Below are 18877 nucleotides of genomic sequence, written 5' to 3' on the forward strand. Positions count from 1 at the left end.
AGCATGCTGGCCTCCAGTAACCCCCCCTCTGTTTGTCCCAGAGTTCTAGCTCCTCCGCATTGCTACCCTACTCAAGCCTCCACAGAACACACACTAACTACAGTATTCTAGTATGTCCAAAGCCCCAAGCTCCTCCATCAGCAAATTCCACTCCATGGATATAGGCGTCCTACGCAATCCGCGCTGTTCTTCCCTTTTCAATTCGGCTCCCTCAGCCCTGCCCCACTTCAACAGCTCGTCATACCAATTTTTCAATGCAGGTGGCCGAGAAGCCTTCCATTTCATTGTAATGTTACATTTGGCCAGAATGAGCGCCAAGTTGTTAAATTTGGTGACCGGACTACCTTTCTTTCCCTTAGGGCCCAGCCCCAGTAGACAGTATTCCAGGCTGTCATTATTCCTCACTGGAGCTATATTTTTCAGTATTTCACAGACTGTTGCCCAGTAACGTCGTAGTCGTGGACAGTTCCACAGCATGTGTTTCAAATCCGCTGCCTGTAGTAGGCAGCGCGGACACACATCCAACGAGTCTGGGAACATGGTTTTTAACCTGCACGGTGTCAAGTAGGCTCTATGTAGGAGCATCAGTTGTATGAACTTGAATTTCAGGTTTCTCGACATCTTCCTGGGGTACTCCACCAACATACTCCATTCCTTGTCACTAAATGCCTGGCCTATGTCCGCCTCCCACTTGTCACATAGTGCCCAGAGGAACACTGCCGCCACTGTGCAGATGCCTTTGTATAGCCACTGTGTAAGGTGTCGACTATTACCCATCAAATGCTGCATTGAGATCAGTGTATGTGTGGCTGGTTCCACCACCGAAGGTGCCCATGTAGTGCGGATGTAGTGAGATAGACTTGCGTGCAAAAGGAACAGTGTGTACGGCACTCAGTGTTCCCACATGAACCCATCATATGGCATCATAGTACCCTCCCTAAAGAAATCGCCTACTGTGGTTACGCCCACTTCTTCCCATGCTCCTATCTTCCTCATAGTAATTCTGCCAATCTGCGTGGAGATCCCCAGCAGGGGTATAGTGGGGGCATACGGGGTTGCCGCCTTGGTGTATCTAAGGGAATGCCTCCAATAGAGTAACACAATTTTCAAAAGGTGTGGTGCCGACGGTGGGATATTGCTATTAGGCAACACGAGTGTATGTACTTCACCCCTTTGCCAGTCTGAATGTGGCATTTCTATTTCCTGCAAGTTTTGCTGTGCCAGCCAATGCGCCAGCCATTACAATTGACTCGCATAGCAGTAGGCTTTCAGATCAGGGACTCCCATTCCCCTTTGTTTAGTATCTAGGCACAGTTTTGTAAGCCCTATGCGCCTCCTGCCCCTACCCCATATTAGTTCAATCAACGTAGAGGAGAGCAATTTAAACATCTTGAATGGTACCATTACGAGCAGATTGGTGAAAAAATACAACAATCTAGGGAGCACCACCATTTTGGCAATTGCTACTTTGCCTGCCACAGATAAAGGCAAAGTGACCCAGAACTTTATTTGGGATCGAAGCGAGGTGATAGCCCTGTCCAGATTGCCCACTAGAAGATCTGCTGTATATGTTGATTCCTAGGTACTTAAAGGTGCCAGGCGCGATCTGGGACGACCAGTACCCAAAAACCAGTGTACCAGTACGTGTTGCATCCGTAAAATAATAGACATAGGATTTGTTTTCATTGATACAGACCAGACAACTTTTGGAATGCGGCAAAAATGGAAGGTACAGGTCCGCAATCAGTATCCAAGTCCCTGAAATATAGTATTAGGTCATCTGCGTATGAAGATACAGTATATGTGGTGGGCCCAATACTACTCCCCTATGACCCGTAGTAGTGCGCAGCTTCAATAGTAGGGGTTCTAACGCCAGGATAAACAGCAAAGGCGACAGCAGGCATCCCTGCCTGGTGCCTCCTGCAACCACATATTGCCTTGAGATATGCCTACCCGTTCTTGCCCGGGCCGTAGGATCTGTATACAACAGTATCACCCATTTTATGTATTCTTCAGGGATACCATACCTGGCCAGAGCATAAAACATATATTCCCATTGTATGGAATCAAAGGCTTGGCGCAAATCTAATGAAATACAACCCACTGCGCCCGCTCGGAGTGTATGAGCCATTACCTGATGTAGCCGCCTAATATTTAGGGCTGTACTTCTGCCCGAGACAAATCCACACTGGTCGTTGTGCATTAGCTGCGGTACGTATTGACAAATCCGAACAGGCAGTATTTTACTCAGAATCTTATAATCTACATTTAGTAATGAGAGGGGCCTATACCCTGCCATGTCTGCTATCCAGTCCTAGTTTCAACAGTGAAACCACCGTGGCCTGCAGCGTGGTAAGCGGAAGGGTGCCCACCTCTAAAGAAGAGTGATATAGCCTCTGTAGGTGGCACACCAGCAGATCGGCAAACACTGCATGAAATTCCACGGGCAGCCCTCCGCCACCAGGTGATTTATTCCAGGGCAAGCTATGTATCACTTTGTTGATTTCCATCGCAGTCACTGGGAGTCAGAGCTCCTCCTGGTGTGCCTGCAGTAATTGGGGGAGTTGCAGCCTGTCGAAGAAAATATCCAAGTCCACTTCTCCTACATCCTCCATCCTAGCATATAAAGTTTCATAATATTCCCTAAAGACCTCATTATGTCGAGTTGTGTACATACCATGTCACCTTTTTAACGTCTAGTATGGGGACAACCGGTGAGGCATCTTTGATAATCCTAGCCAGTAACGATCCTGCTCTGTCAACTACTGTACGTTGCTTCTGTGCATAAAGCCTGTTATCCACCAGCCTTAGATCTCCCAGCAGTTCAGCATAACGTATATGAGCTTCTTGCAGCTGCGCCCCATTTGCTTCTTCCAATGTAGCCCTCTGTTCCAATCCTCCCAATGTAAGCTGAGAGACTAGAGTGTCTCTCTCTCTCACTCCCACCCTTGTACTGATCTCCACTCCTCGCAACACAGTCTTGAATGCATCCCATTCAATCTGCCTGGAGGAAGCCACATTTGCATTTTCAGCGAAATAAGTATCTATAGCAGGAGCTAGTGTTGTCTTGAAAACTGAGTCTTCTAGCAGTTGTAGTTGTAGCCTCCACGTCGGTACCAAGGTCGGAATTTTGCCCCATTACAGTGTAATCTCCACCGGGCTATGATCAGATAAGGTTTTCCCTAAGTGAGTGGAGTCACTAAGTGCGTCCATCAACATGGACGAGCAGAATATCCTGTCAATGCGGGTATGTAATTTGTGCATTGGGGAGTAGAATGAGTATTCCCTGATAACGCAATGTATTTCCCTCCACGCATCTATTATCCCCCAAACGTGTGCCCAGTTTCTCAGTACCGCCGCAATTTTCTTACTAGGTGCGTTATGCAGCGCTGGGAGAGACCTGTCTAGTTCGATATCTAATACCGCATTAAAATCACCCCCTATTATCCATGGATATCCCTCCCAACCGACCAGCAGCGTGTTCAAAACCTCCCAAAACTTGTCCTGCCCCGTTATTTGGTGTGTAAACACTACCCAGCACAATATGCGCCACATCGAGTAACCCATGTATCAACACATATCTTCCATCCTTATCAATCTTTTGTTCTAGTAGCTTAAAGGGAGAGCCATTTGAGCCATATCGCAGCCCCCCTAGCGAAGGCTGAATATGATGTAAAAAAATAACTGACCCCTCCACTTAACTTTACTGCCTCATCATGATTTAAGTGAGTCTCTTGTAGAAATGCCACATTCACCTTCCGCCTATTGAATTGGGCGAGCAGTCTATGTCTTTTCTGGATGGAGCCAAGGCCTCGGACATTCCAGGAGTGACATATATAGGTATCGGGGTGTGCCATCAGATCTTGCATAAAGTGGCCACTCAGGACCACAGGAACCACTGAGTCTGGACAGTATCATATTAACTAACGCTGAGCCCACAAACACAATAAAACACCCCAATACTTGGGTCCCCTTATGAACAGCAGAGGACCAAACCACATTTAACCATACAATTAGAAATCTACTGAAGTCATACCACAGTGCAGTCGCCAAGGGGGGGGGGGGGGGGGGGGCAACCACCATAGTATTATTTGACATTTACTTTGTTCATGTAGCATACTTTCATCGCCCCATCACAAACCCTTTACTTTCCTATGCAATGATCTATAGAACAGGACAACTTATCACATCAACAGCAGAACAGGCAGCTAGGAAGCACAGTATACAATACCACTTCTGTCCGGACCTCTTCACCAGTTCAGTAATTATCCGCCATCTGGGCAGTCACTAAAGGAAACAATGTTAGGCTAGATTCGGACTCGGATCGGGCTGTGGCTCCCTCCGACGAGTGAGCAGAAACAGCTCGAGACCTAGCATCATGTTCCGCCAGAGCTGCCACCGTCAGTAAGGCGTCCCTCTGGCTGCTGGTAATCTGTTCCATCAATGGAGACATCCCAGGTTCGGTCTCTCTGTGATCCATATCTGCAGAGTCGATGGTACCTCCCGTCGCAGTGGAGAACTCCTAGAGCCACCCCGTGGTAGGGAGTCCTGCATGGCCAGGGGGGAGAAAGTAATCTCAAGCCATTCCACGGCTTCCTCCGGTTTCTCGAAGAAAAGTGACTTTTGCCTGTGTATCACTTCCAACCTGGCCAGGAAGAGTAAGGCATACTTCAAGCTGTGCACTCAGTTTCTTCTTAACCTCCAGAAACGTGGCCCTGGCCCTCTGGACTGCCAATGTAAAGTCCGGGTACAAGGAGACAGTGTTATTTTCATATCGGATAGGAGCATTTTCTCGTGCCGCTCTTAGTAACGTGTTGCGGTCCTTGTAGTTCAGGATAAGGGCAATCGGGGGCGCCCCAGGTAGAGGAGGCCTAGCTGGCACTCTATGCGCTCTCTCCACGCATTACAGCACCGACAGCCCCTCCTTCGCCACGTGTTTTTTTAACCAGTTCTCCACAAACTGCGTGGGGTTGCGCCCCTTACTTCTCTCCGGTATTACCAGGATACGTACATTGTTCCTACAGGATCTCCCCTCCGCGTCGTCCACCCTGTCCTGGAGCCCCTTCAACTGGTGCCGTACCGGTTCCATTTGAGTAGTTTGCTCTGTTTGTTGAAGAAGCAAGTCATCTATGGCGATTTTATTGCATTTCACCCTTTCCGCCAGTTTCTTGTGGTCCGCCTTTAACAGATAGAAGCTAATAGAGAGGGATCCCAACTGCGCCTCAAGTGCTAAGCGCGAGTCCCTTATTTGTTTCAGCATGAGGTCTAGTTTATCCACAGGTTGTGCTTCATCTGTGGGGGGACCACATCTATGTCAGATTCCTGCGTTCAGCCACTCGACATTACTGTACCCGTGTTTTCCGCAGCATGTCCGTCCGGCTATTTCGCTCTAGTGCGCTCCATGTCACCCGGTGTCGTCCGTATTCTTGGACTCTGTATCGTTCGAGCACAAAGGTAATTAGGAGCACCAGTATTCCTGGCTCAAGAACGGGAGGGGAGAACTCGGATATAATTCCGCTTCGCAGTGCCCCCTGGCGAGCCCCTATTCTGCCCACTGGCCCCTTTCAATCACCCTCTGCAGCAATACGCCATCCACACGTGTTGCCAGCACAGTGCGCACCCAGTCGGGGGAACAGACTAGTGTATTTCCGACCTCAGAAGCCCCCAAACCACGTTCCTTCGTAGTCCCTCAAAGGTCCAGTGTCAAGGCCAGGAGGGCCGCAGTCCGCACTGTCTGTCGTCAGCGGTGGCGTGTGGAGCATGAGCCTGCCTCAACGCCAAGGACACCAGGGAAATAGGCACTGAGCCCAGTGTGCCCCTTCTCCACAGCAGAAGCAGCTTCAAATGGTGGCAGCAGGAGGAGCACGACTCTGCTCAGCCGCATAACACTGAAGAGACAGCATTGCTCAGAGCCCCCGCCACAGAGTAAGGGGGTACTGCTACCAAGGACGGGTAGGAGACACTCACACAGGGGTGCAGCTGTGCCCCTTCCAAAAGTGGGAGGACACTCACGCAGTGCCACGCCACAGACAGCGGGCACGGCTAAGCCTCAAACCAAGGGGGCAGAGTGCCTAGTTGACGCTACCCAGCCGGCCACAAGCGCAAAGCCACCTCAAGGGAAAGGGGCAGCAAGGGGATCAACGGCACTGATCTGAAGGAAAGCGGACCAACTAACCCCAAGGGAGCAGAGTTAGCCATTGAAGCACCACCCAAGTCCTACACATACTGGCCAAGGAAGCCCTTACATGCACGCCTCAGCAGTGTGAGAGCCCAGTCGCAGCAGGGCCAGTCACCACACAATCTAGAAGTTACGAGCACGCCGAGCGACCGTTGGACACCCGACCATGGCGCACCAGGTTCAAGGCGGTGGGGGTGACGACCTAGGGACCCTGGAAGGGGCTGCTTGCCCACAAGACCAAAGTGCACCAGGGAGCCGTCCGCACAGGGCGGACAAAGCATCACCAAGAAGGCAAGCCACCATGTGCGCCCAAACCTTCTCCCTCACTAACCCAGTCCCCTTTCTACCAATACCGGGGGAGCCAGCCATGAAAGGGGAAGATTGGAAGGAATACTTCCTGAACTACTTGTCGGCTCTGGAGGAGGAAGGGGGTTAAGTCTTCCTGAGCATGCGGAAAAAGAAGATCCTACTGCACAACTTGGGTCCAGAAGGCATCGGGGTGTACATGAACTTGGTGAAAAAGACCAGACCGGTCGGAAACGACGATGTGTTCCAACACGCTATAGAGGACTTAGACAGTCATTATCAGCCAGTGGTGTGCATAGCGATTGACCGCTTTAACTTTTTTCAATGAAAACAGAATGCGGGGGAATCAGTGGATCACTTTGTGGCGGCGTTGGAGAGTGTCAGTCACCTGCAAATTTGGAGTACTCCACGAGGACTTCATAAGGGATCAAATCATAATGCATAGGGTGAAAACGTCGATACAGGAGAAGTTATGGGTTAGCGGAGAAGCTCCCCTCAAGTAGATTGTGGCCATGGTCAAAAAGGCGGAACTCTCTAAGCCAGTGGTTCCCAAACTTTTGACTCCTGAGGACCCCCATTGACTCACCACTGGAAGCCAGGGGCCCCCAGCAATTTGTATGATTTAAATTTCAAACATTAAAAGAGTTATTCGTAAAAAAAATAAACACAAACAAATACTCAAATTACTAAGGATTTTAGTACTTTATATTGAAAGAATTTGCAAAAAAATGAAAAATGTAATGGGAAGGTTGGTGCTGCATCTCAGTGATTAACTTTTAAATGGTTAGGCTGCTGCTCCTGCCAGGGCCAGAGCGGAAACCCAAAGCAGCCCTGGCAAATGTTTCAGACCAGTCCCCATACACTGCACACCAAGCGCAGTGAGTGAGCCGGACCACTACAAAGGGGGCTTTGGGAGGCTCACCCCTCAAGAAAAGTTAGGAAACAATGGTGCATTCTAAAACACATTTATAAATTCTGACCCCCAAATAAGGGAAGCATCTGCCTTCCCAGCGCACATTTAGCCCCTCAGGAGGCTCGCCTCTGCCCCCTCGTACCGGAAATAGACAGGTCTTATTCCAATTGACTTTAAGCCCTGTCGCTCGCCCCAGTCTCTCTAGCAATTCCCGAGTACCCCGTAACTCGTCAGAAGCATTAGCAAGGAACATTAACAAATTGTCAGCATATAGAGCAATGTAGTGCATCTGACCCATCCCCTCTAAGCCCCAGTAGAGCCTCCCTGTCCGTGCACGGACCGCCAGGGTTTCCATTGCCAGGGCAAATAGGAGGGGAGACACCGGGCCGCCCCGTCTCGTCCCCTACCCACATCACAAACCTCAGAAATTGCCCCCCGTTCGAAACCTGGCCTTCGAGAGATTATACAGAATCTTCGTCCAGGCCACAAATTCTTCACCTAAGCTGAACATCCTCAAAACCTTAAACCGATATGGCCACTCTAAGCCATGGAAGACTTTTTCAATGTCTATCGATAGTACACATGCCTCATCTCCCTCTGCCGTCGTCTCGTGTAGCAATTGGCACAGCCTCCGTATATTCATGGCCGTATTCCAGGTAGGTATAAACCCAGCCTGGTCCCCATGTACCAGAGTTGCCATGTGTGCCATTAGGCGACTGGCCAAGACACTGCTCAAGATCTTATAGTCAATATTCAACTTAGCCAGGGGGTGATATGCTGTGCGGTCCCATTCCGGCTTGCCCGGTTTAAGGAGGGGAATGATCACTGCTTCCCTTGTCGAGCTAGGTAAATATCCATTTTGCTTCGACCGATTGTAAAGAGTCACCGGTCGCGGGGCTTGTAAATCTACATATGTAACATAAAACTCAGATGGTAACCCATCAGTACCCAGCGTTTTGTTCTTGGCCATATGCTTTATAGCACCCCTGACCTCGCCCAAGTCCACTGGTCGACCCAGGCTCTCTGCGTCCCCCATCTCAATCTGGGGCAGATCTATATCTAGGAAATCCCCTTCCTCCAGCTCTCTGGGTTCCACCCTGATGCGATATAAAGTAGTGTAGTATTCCAGGAACTGCATGTTAATGGCCTGCTGTCCATAGTGTACTGCCCCCCCCCCCTTCTTCCCGTAGTTCAAGAATCGGTGTACCTCTTCGCGCCGGGTTTACCAACCAAGCTAGTAGTGTCCCAGATTTATCAATTTCAGCATGCGCTCGCACCACAAACGCCCTGTAATCAAAGCACCTCAGCCTCTCTACTTGCGTTGCCACCTCTTCTTTCGCCCTCAATAGCTCTTCTGGTTAATCCTCCCGTCCAGGTCTCTCTCTTACTTTATCCCGGAGCCGCCGCTCTGCCTGCTGAACCTCACTCAAAGTTCTACGAACTCCCACAGCCTCCCCAATGCACCGCCAGCGTATCGCTACCTTTAATGCGTCCCACCCGTAATGCAGATTAGAGGATGTGTCTGTGTTATGCTGAAAGTATTCCTCAATGGCAGCGCCTATGGTGGTGCGGAAGACCTGGTCGTCTAGTACTTCTGTTCTGAGACACCAACTAGGGATCTCCGTTCTAAGACAAACCCAATTCAGGGACACCAAGAGTGGGTTGTGATCAGAGGTCGTCCTAGCCAGGTGCTCACTCATCGTGACCGTCATATGGACATCAGGGGAGCACAGTATAGCATCCAGCCGGGCGTGCAGCTCATGTACAGCCGAAAAATAATAGGAATCTCGGTCCCCAGGGTGATTAGCCCTCCAGGTGTCAGTCAGTCCCCAGCGTTGTTGCCAGTCTCGTCTGGCCTCTGCAACCCTATGTGTGGGGGCGTCAGAAAGCAGAGTATGAGAGCGATCCAGGTCTATGTCAGTCACGCAATTAAGGTTCCCCCCCAGGAGGACAGGACCCGTTGACTCCCCCGCCAGTTTCTGTGATAGTTGTGCAAAAAAGGTAGACTGTTCAACCTTGGAGGCATATATGCTTCCTAATGTAATGTCCCGCCCATCAAGTTGCCTCGTTACCACAGTGAATCTGCCGTCTGTATCAATCATCTGCCTAACACATTGGAATGGTACCCCTGCCCGCAACCATATTAATGTTCCTCTGGCGTAGGCCGAGTAGGTAGTGTGGAACACCTGCCCCACCCAACGACGCTGCAGCGCCACCCCTTCTGCCCTCGTCAAGTGGGTTTCTTGCAGTAGTGCAATTTGCACTCCTCTCCGTACTAGGTAGGCATGTATTTAGTGTCACCTACACAGTGTGCATCCCCCTTACATTCCAAGAAATAATTTGGAGTCCTATGGAGGTACCCATGGATCCAACTCGTGCTCGCGCTCTCCTAAAATACCCCTAGCGACATGTCTGGCCCTCCCCCATCCCTCCCCAACTTCAAACTTTACCCAACTCCCACACCCCAGGACAGGTACATAAGAACAGGCCCCCATCCAAACCAAGGTATTCAGACAAAGCACTGTAACAAGGAGGTAGCATGTGCCTTGCGCCCAATGCCCCCAGAACCCTCCCGACCCAGCCCCCTTGAGAACTTATACGGCCAATCGGGCCCCCGGCATTCTTGTAGGGTCATCTCCCGCCGTGCTGCCTGCATCAAGCTGGCCTCTGGGCTCAGTAATCACGACAGGCATCTTACCAGTGTTCCCGCATACCCTCTGCAGCCCCATCACCCAAACATCCCATCTGCTGTCTGCGGAGTGACGTCCGGCAGTTCTATGTCTGAGAATCCTTGGGCACTACCTGATCTCGGGTGCTCTGTTCCACTCTTCTCAATGTCCGTATCGTTACTAGCCGGACTAACCATGCCCTGGCTGATGGCCGCCACTCCTTGAACTGCACTGTGTCGCTCCTGACGCCGATCCATTGGAGAGGCAAGCCTCTGCGTTGACGGTGTGCTGACCAGCCGTCCTCGGGGTGAGGCCGCCTGTGGCGTTCGTGTGGCCAGGCCGCTGCGATTTTCCAGCCAGTCCCAAGCTGCCTGTGGCGTGAGAAAGAAGTGTGTTTCCACATCAGCAGTCACCCGCAGGTGAGCCGGAAATAGCATAGCTTAGGGGAGATGGAGCTGACGCAGATTTCGTTTAACAGCCAGAAAAGATATTCTTGGACGCTGGACGTCCCTGGTGTAGTCCAGGAATATCAGCACCTTGCTGTTCCAGATCTGCAGATTCTGCTGCTCTCAGGCCCCCTGTAGTATAAAGTCCCAGTCACTATAATGTAACAGTCTCACCACTATTGGTCGAGGCGGAGCTCCAGGTTTGGTAATGGGACCCTGTGTTCACGTTCCAACGCATAAAATGGGGAGAGACCCTCCGGTGCTACCTCCGTTTTCAGCCATGTCTCCAAATACCGGACCGCATCTGCCCCCTCCTCACGCTCCGGGACTCCACTATGCGGAGGTTGTTGCGCCTCGAGCGCCCTTCACTGTCCTCTGCTCTTACTTCCAGCACTTTGACTCTATGCACCACGTCCTGCGTCCTGTCACAAGGCAGCCACGGTATCCCGGACGTCTTTCATGTTGGTTTTGTTGGTCGCCACTCTCTCCTTGAGTTTTTGGAGGTCGTCCTTCAGTATGGTGAGATCCGAGCCAATGGCGTCCATCCTCTTCTCTAGTATCTCCCGCGAGGCCACGATAGCCTGCATAATTTCTCCCAGTGTAGAGTCCCCAGACTGTCCCGGTCTCAGTCTCCCAACGTCGACATCCTCATCCTCCGTGTGTTGCTCTGACTCTTCCAACCGCAGCACCTTGAACCCCTTTTTCCTGGACACCCTGCCCATCGTGGCAACTGTACGCACCTGTGGCCAGTGGTGGCTGGGGAGTCTATGATCCGACTTTACCTCAGCAAAGAAGGACAGTTCCTTTCCACCTCTCTGGAGACTGCAGTCTCAGACACTGCACCAGCCTTGTACTGAGTCTACCCATCTGCCACCTTTCCACTGCAGCCAGGGCCTTCTGTCCTCCACACCTTTGTGATGCACCCCCAGTCGCAGATGCAGGGCTCCAAGGGCAGGATCTTCACCCCTGTAATAGTTCTTCGAATTCTGTATTTTCTGCCTGCAGTTTCATTCAATAAGGCTGTACAGGTCAGTTATCGTAGTTCAGCCTCCTCCTGCCAGCTATGTGTTCACGCTACTCAGAGAAGACTCGTGGCATGGGGCTGCCGGACACCAATCAGTGAGTCCCTATGCAGCGCCTCCAGTATGCAGTCGGCAATACCGTGGCCTGTCTCGCCACTCGTCCGATCCCACCGCAGTCCCGCTCCAGGCACAACAGTGCCGAGGTGCACTATGCAGGTCCCACTCTCCTCCAGGTCGCAGGCGCTTCGTGTGTTCGCCCTCCAGCGTCGCCAGCCAACAGATCTCCAAGCCAGCCTTTCCGGACTCCTCGTCTCTACCACTGCCTACTCACCAATGATTGTGCAGGTGGGCCCCAGCTTGTTCTCCCCCTCTGCTGCACGGGCCGAGCAGTTGTTGGGGGCCTCGCGCACCTCAGAAGCGGCAATCTCTGCCACCGACCACAGCCGCCATTTTGTCCCTCTCTGCCGCAGACAGTCTCAGGGGAGAGAAACACCAATTTCGCCGGGCTGTAGCACTTCCATACCCGGAGATCTCCCCCAGGAAAGCACTCCATAATCCACATTTGTTCACGCTCCTCAGTGAAGCCTCGTGGCTTGGAGCTGCCTGACACCAATCTGTGTGCCCTTATGCTGCGTTTTTCGATATGCAGCCGGCTATACTGTGGCCTGTTGCGCCACTCGTCAAAACCCACTGCAGTCCCATGTCTGGCACAGCTGTGCATAGGCTTCCCCCCCCGCACTATGCAGCTAACCTTCAGGCCGCAGACGCCTCGTGTGTCAGCCCTCCGGCGTCACCAGTCAACGGATCTCCTTGCCAGCACTAATACCCGATCAGGAATTCAGTCTCCCGAGGTCCAGGAAATTGTTGCCATATTCCCGCTGAAATGCATCAGCCAGCCTGGAGTCAGCTCGGGGGTCAGTGGTCACTCCACCATCCAGCTCTTGCCACCTTCTCCGCCATCTTTGAGTCAGGCAACAGTATGCAGGCGACGGGAAGGGGCTCGTCTGAGTTCGTCGTCGCTACCACTGCAGACTCACGAAGGATTGTGCAGGTGAGTCCCGGCTTGTTCTTCCCCTCCGCCGCTTGATTCGAGCAGTTGGTGGGAGTCTTGAGCACTTCAGAAGCGGCGATCCCCATTACTGACCTCAGCCGCCATTTTGTCCCTCTCTGCCGCAGACAGTCTCAGGGGAGAGAAACACCAATTTCTCCGGGCTGCAGCACTTCCATACCCGGAGATCTCCCCCAGGGAAGCACTCAATAATCCACATTTGTTCACGCTCCTCAGTGAAGCCTCGTGGCTTGGAGCTGCCTGACACCAATCTGTGTGCCCTTATGCTGCGTTTTTCGATATGCAGCCGGCTATACTGTGGCCTGTTGCGCCACTCGTCAAAACCCACCGCAGTCCCATGTCTGGCACAGCTGTGCATAGGCTTCCCCCCCCGCACTATGCAGCCTCACCCTCAGGCCGCAGACGCCTCGTGTGTCAGCCCTCCGGCGTCACCAGTCAACGGATCTCCTTGCCAGCACTAATACCCGATCAGGAATTCAGTCTCCCGAGGTCCAGGAAATTGTTGCCATATTCCCGCTGAAATGCATCAGCCAGCCTGGAGTCAGCTCGGGGGTCAGTGGTCACTCCACCATCCAGCTCTTGCCACCTTCTCCGCCATCTTTGAGTCAGGCAACAGTATGCAGGCGACGGGAAGGGGCTCGTCCGAGTTCCTCGTCGCTACCACTGCAGACTCACGAAGGATTGTGCAGGTGAGTCCCGGCTTGTTCTTCCCCTCCGCCGCTTGATTCGAGCAGTTGGTGGGAGTCTTGAGCACTTCAGAAGCGGCGATCCCCGTTACTGACCTCAGCCGCCATTTTGTCCCTCTCTGCCGCAAACAGTCTCAGGAGGATAAACACCGGTTTCTCCGGGTGGCCACACTTCTGCCCCCAGAAATCTCTCTCAGGGAAGCACCCAATATTACGCTCAGTTTTGCGGTGCCATGGGCCACAGTAGTTCCTCAGGATGACTTGCCTTGAGGGACGGCCACAGAGGAGTGCCCAGGTTCCATGCTGTCTAAATCGGCATCAAGCCACGCCCCCCCCCCCCCCCCGCCCCCAGCTACTAAGATGATGATATCCCAGAGTTCAGCTACTTCGTTTCCCGAGACAGCTGGAATTCACACTTTTCTGAAATTTTTCAACAGAATAATGAGGATGCCACAGGGCAGCCATAGGGGTTGGTATGTGACTGGGGACCCACAACACCGGAAATTACAAATGAAGAAGTTATGCTGGCCATACAGGCCAGTGCTGGGGGACTGGCCCCTGGACCAGATAGAGTAGATGTATTTGAATCTACCCCAGACTTCTGGGGGCCTATTTTGACCAGGGTATTTAATGCAGCATCAACAGAGGGGATCCCACCCTCCTGGGGTACATCCATTATTGTACCTATATATAAAAAGGGGGTAAAGCAGATCATAAAAACTATTGTCCCATTTCCCTTTTGGACTCCTCAAAGGAAGTAATGAGTAGAGTCCTATTGTTAATTTTAGAACAATGGGCATATGAGCAATCTATCCCGGTACAGTTTGGCTATAGGAAGCAGTTGGGGACAGTTGAACAATATATGTTAATCTTGAGCTTTTAATTGGAAAATATACTAGGGCTAAGGCAGGTTCCTTATACCTATGTTTTGCTGACTTGAGCAGTGCTTTCGATTTAGTCGACTTTGGACATCATTGATCTCTTTAGGTGCACCTAGAGCAATTGTTGGGTTTCTTGCACGCCTCTCCGAGAACCTATACAGCCAAGTTTGTTTTGACTCTCAAGGGGAATGTACTCCAGCATTCAAAGCGGGACTCATAATTTGTTAGGGTTGTGTACTGACCCCATTACGTTTTTCACTTTTCATTAATTAGGTGGACAGTCCCTGCAGGCCAATGCCCCTAGGGCTGCAGGACGCCCAACACCTGTACTGCTTTATGCTGATGATGCAGTACTTCTAGCAAGAACACTGGTGGGCCTGCAGAGACTGAGGAATGCCTTTGGTGAATTCATGTCAACCAAGAAAATGGTCATTAATAAAAATAAAACATTGACCATGGTCTGTGGCCCTACGGGGAAGCCATGTAGAACCTTTTTTATTAATAGCACCCCAATAGTTTAGGTAAATTCCTTCTGCTATCTGTGGATCCTATTTGCAAGTAATGGCTCATGGACACAACATGTATTGAATACCAGAACTAAAATGAGTAGGGTCTCCCAGAGGATCTTCAATTTTCCTCTAAACTGGGCAGTCGACCCATCAAGGAATGGGTTGCTATAAATATAGCTAAGGGAGTGACCACTGCCACTTATGGGGCACGCTTCTGGGGTTATGTTAATGGCTTTGCTTTACAAATAGAGGAATATACATTTTTAAAACAGCTACTATAATTCATAAAGAGGTTGGCCTGCAGTTCCTAGAAGACCACCTTTTGGTGAGACCTTTGTTATTATGGGTATCACTATGAGCAAAGGAAGAAACTAGCTTTACCAAAACCATTATCCTGGACTGTTTAGCCTTGGAAAAGGTTTTAAGTATTCCTTGGCTATCCTAAATTAACTCCCTTTTTGGCAAGCTGTTTAACCACTCAATCTGGTCAGACCCTAAATAGATTACATCACTAACCAAGAATAGGATTTTTCTTACAATACAGATTGGATAAACATGAGCTAGAGGATGGAAATAAATCGTCAGTAGTTTTCTGCAAGTCCTTGGACCAGGAGGAGGGGGGCAAAATGATCAATAATACATAACAAATATGCAGCACTGTTTTGTGCTGGTAATATTGAGATGCGGCATTGTGCATCATATAGTTGCCTTCCCCAACATGATGTCATGCCCCCTGATACGACTCCCTGCCCCTCTGATGGGCACAGTAAACAAAGCACATTGCACTTTTTATTGTTCTGCAAATTGTACCAGAATTGTAGGACTTTTTATTTGAAACCCACGTTTGTTGCCCAGAACATTAGATCTCACAAAGTTGCTATGAAATACTTGGTGATACCAAGTGACACCTCTGTGTTATAATGCTGTCCTTTTCATATTGAATGCCATTAAAATAAGGAAAGCATATTGCAACAGCTAAGGAAATGGAGTCCCATGCACTCATTGTTTTGTAGATGTATCTGATTTTTTGCTGATTTACCCAAATTAAGGACTATTGTATAGAATATTAGATTAAATAATGAATGTATGAATTTTTAGGTGAACTTGATTCTACCCATTATATGGTATAATGTTGCAATAGGGCAGGGATTTTATACACTATTGTGTTTTATGTACTGTATAAATTAGAATTTTTAATCATGTGACGGGGGAACATTTTATTGTTTTTATCTCATGTATATGTATGCATTTCTATTTATGCACTTGTATGACTGTATTTCTCTTCAGCCGAATAAAGTTTATGAACTGAATGGAGTGCTGCATAGTTGAGAAGAGTGGCATAGAGTGCAGTGATGCAGAGTAGAGAAGAGTAGTATAGAGTGCAGTGGCATAGAGTGGTGTTAAGTAAGATGGCATAGAGTGGTGCTGAGTAGAGAGCCATAGAGTCGTGCAGAGTAGAGTATAGTGCTGTAGAGTGCAGGGGCATAGAGTGCTGAGTGGAGTGTTGCAGAGTGCAGTGGTGTAGAGTGGAGTGATGCAGAGTAGAGTTAAACAGAATGTAATGGCATAGACTGCTTTGGCATTGAATACAGTAGCGCAGAGTGGAATAGAGCGGGGTAGAGTTTGGTGGCATAGAGTGCAGTCTTGCGGAGTCAAAAGTAATAGACTGCAGTGGTGGAGAGTGGCATAGATTAGAGTAGTGTAGTGCAGAGTAGTGCGTAGAGTGCAGTGGCGGTAAGTACAGTCGTTCACAGTGGCATAGAGTTAACTGGTGTAGAGTACATTGGCATACAGTTTTGTACAGTGGTGCACAGTGCAGTTGCTTGGAGTACGGTGGCATAGAATTAAGTGGCATGCAATGCATCGCAGTAGAATGCAGTGGCGTAGATTAGAGTGGTGCATAGTAGGGCGCAGTGACAGAGTGGAGCGGGCCAGAGTAGAGTACACTGGCGAATGGTGTCATAAAGTGCAGTGATGCAGAGTACAGTAGAGTAGCATAGAGTGCAGTGTCCGAGAGTGGTGCAGAGTAGAGTGTCAATCATTTTTGCAGAGTAGAGTATAGTTCCGCAGAGTGCAGTGGCATAGCGTGCAAGGTAGAGTGGAGTGCTGTGGAGTGCACTGGCATAGAGTAGAGTGATGCAGAGTAGAGTGGCGTAGAGTGGAGTGACAGAGCATTGGCATTGAATGCAATGGTGCAGAGTAGAGTGGTGCTGAGTGCAGTGTTCGCAGAGTAGAGTGTTGTAGAGTGGCTTATAGCAGAGTGTGCAGGGTAGAGTGCAGTGGCATGGAGTACAGTGGTGCAGAGTAGAGTGCAGTACCATAGAGTGGCGTAGAGTGGAACTGGTGTAGATTGCATTGGCATAGAGTGTTGCAGAGTATAGTGGCATAGAGTGCAGCAGAATAGAATTCAGCGACGTGCAATGCAGGGTCAGAGTGCAGTGGTGTAGATTAGAGCATCTCATAGTAGAGTGTAGTGGCGCAAAGAAGAATGGTGCAGAGCAGAGTGGCAAAGAGTACAGTGGTGTAGAGTGCAGTGGTGCAAAGTAGATTGGGGTAGAGTGCAGTGGTGTAGATTGGGGCAGATTAGAGTATAGTAGTGTAGAGTGCAGTGGTGTAGAATGGAGTTGTTCAGAGTGCAGTAGTGTAGAGTGCAGTAGTGTAGAGTGGTGGAGAGTTCAGTGGCGGAGAGTGCAGTGTTACAGAGTAGAGGGTGAGTGCAGTGGTGACCAGTGGAGTACAGTGCAATGGCAGAGTGCAGTGGCCTAGATTACAGTGGTGCACAGTAGAGTGAAGTAGAGGAGAGGGCATTGGCATAGAGTGCAATCGCGTAAAGTGCAGTGGTTAAGATTAGAGTGAATTAGAGTGCAGTGGTGTAGAGTACAGTGGCATAGAGCAATTGTGGTAAAGTGGTGAAGAGTGCAGTGGGGCAGGGTAGATTAAAGTAGCATACAGTGAATTGGTATGGAGTCCAGGGGTTAGAGTGGAACGGTACAGAGTAGAGTGCATTGGGATAGAGTGCATTGGGATAGAGTGCGTTGGGATAGAGTGCAGTGCTGTACAGTGCAATGTTGCAGAGTGGCATAGAGTGGAATGGCATAAAGTGGGGTTGAGTAGAGTGGTGTAGAATAGAGTGGAATATAGTGCATTGGCATAGAATAGAGTGCTACAGAGTAGAGTAATGAGGCATAGAGTGAAGTGGTGTAGAGTGGACTATGCATGGTGTGGTAGTACACTGCCAGTACAGACAACACATCTTCAATCGAAATGACCATTACATTTGCACAGACACACAGGCTTTTCTGATAAAAGTATGCAAGGTACAAATGATAATGTGTGGAAATGGCATCAGCTGGTGTAGTGATTTGTTTTGATCATATCAGAACAAAACATTTGCTTCATTTGTGCTTTGCTAATTCTGATATACTCTGAAATACTTTTACAGATCATTCTGTGCCAGAGTAATCCCTTTGCTCTACTCCCAGAATCCAGCAATATTGTCAGATAAATCCTCTTACTTTGAAGTCAGGGAAAGAAAACACCAAGCTCCCTCAGAACACCGCCTGACATTTAACCTCTGTCTTTGAATGCACAGCAGATGAGACAAGATAAGAACAAGATTTACAGGCCTGTTTACAGAAAGGAGCACTTGTGGGAGAATACAAGTAGAGGCAGTGTGAAAAGGCGTTGCTCCTTGGGAGGGACTAACTGAACCTGGACAGCCTAAAGCAAATAATGCCAGGAAATAGAAACCAGAAAATGTGAGTTACAAACCACAAAGCCAGTGGTAAGCAACGGGTGGAATGCATTCACAGGCACAGGAAAGGTTAGCAAACCAGACAGCTGCACTGTCTGGTAGGTTTCGACCTAAAAGGGGGAGTTTAAGGCTTGGCAAAGATGTTTAAATGCCAAGTCAATGTGGCAGTTTAAAACTGCATACATGCTCCAATGGCAGACCTGGGACATGTTTTAAAAGGCTCCTTGAGTGGGTGGCACAATAAGTGTTGCAGGCTTACTAGTAACATTAATTTACAGGCCCTGGCCACAGAGAATACCACTTTACTAGGGACTTACAAATATATTATATATTTCAATTGGTTAAAAGCCAATGTAATCATGTGGTAGGGAGAGAGCACAAGCACTTTAGCACTGGATAGCAGTAGTAAAGTGCACAGATTCCTAAGACCAACAAAACAAATTC

At 49.7% G+C, this 18877-nt stretch overlaps 1 protein-coding gene across 1 annotated transcript in view; it reads right to left on the reverse strand.

Moving 5' to 3' along the window:
- The window catches only part of LOC147749091 (17-beta-hydroxysteroid dehydrogenase type 6-like), a 106470-nt gene that overhangs the window by 12131 nt on the left and 75462 nt on the right, over positions 1–18877 (reverse strand). The window lies entirely within an intron of this gene.

Source organism: Lissotriton vulgaris, chromosome 1_1, assembly GCF_964263255.1.
Source record: "Lissotriton vulgaris chromosome 1_1, aLisVul1.2, whole genome shotgun sequence".
NCBI classification, from domain to species: Eukaryota; Metazoa; Chordata; class Amphibia; order Caudata; family Salamandridae; genus Lissotriton; species Lissotriton vulgaris.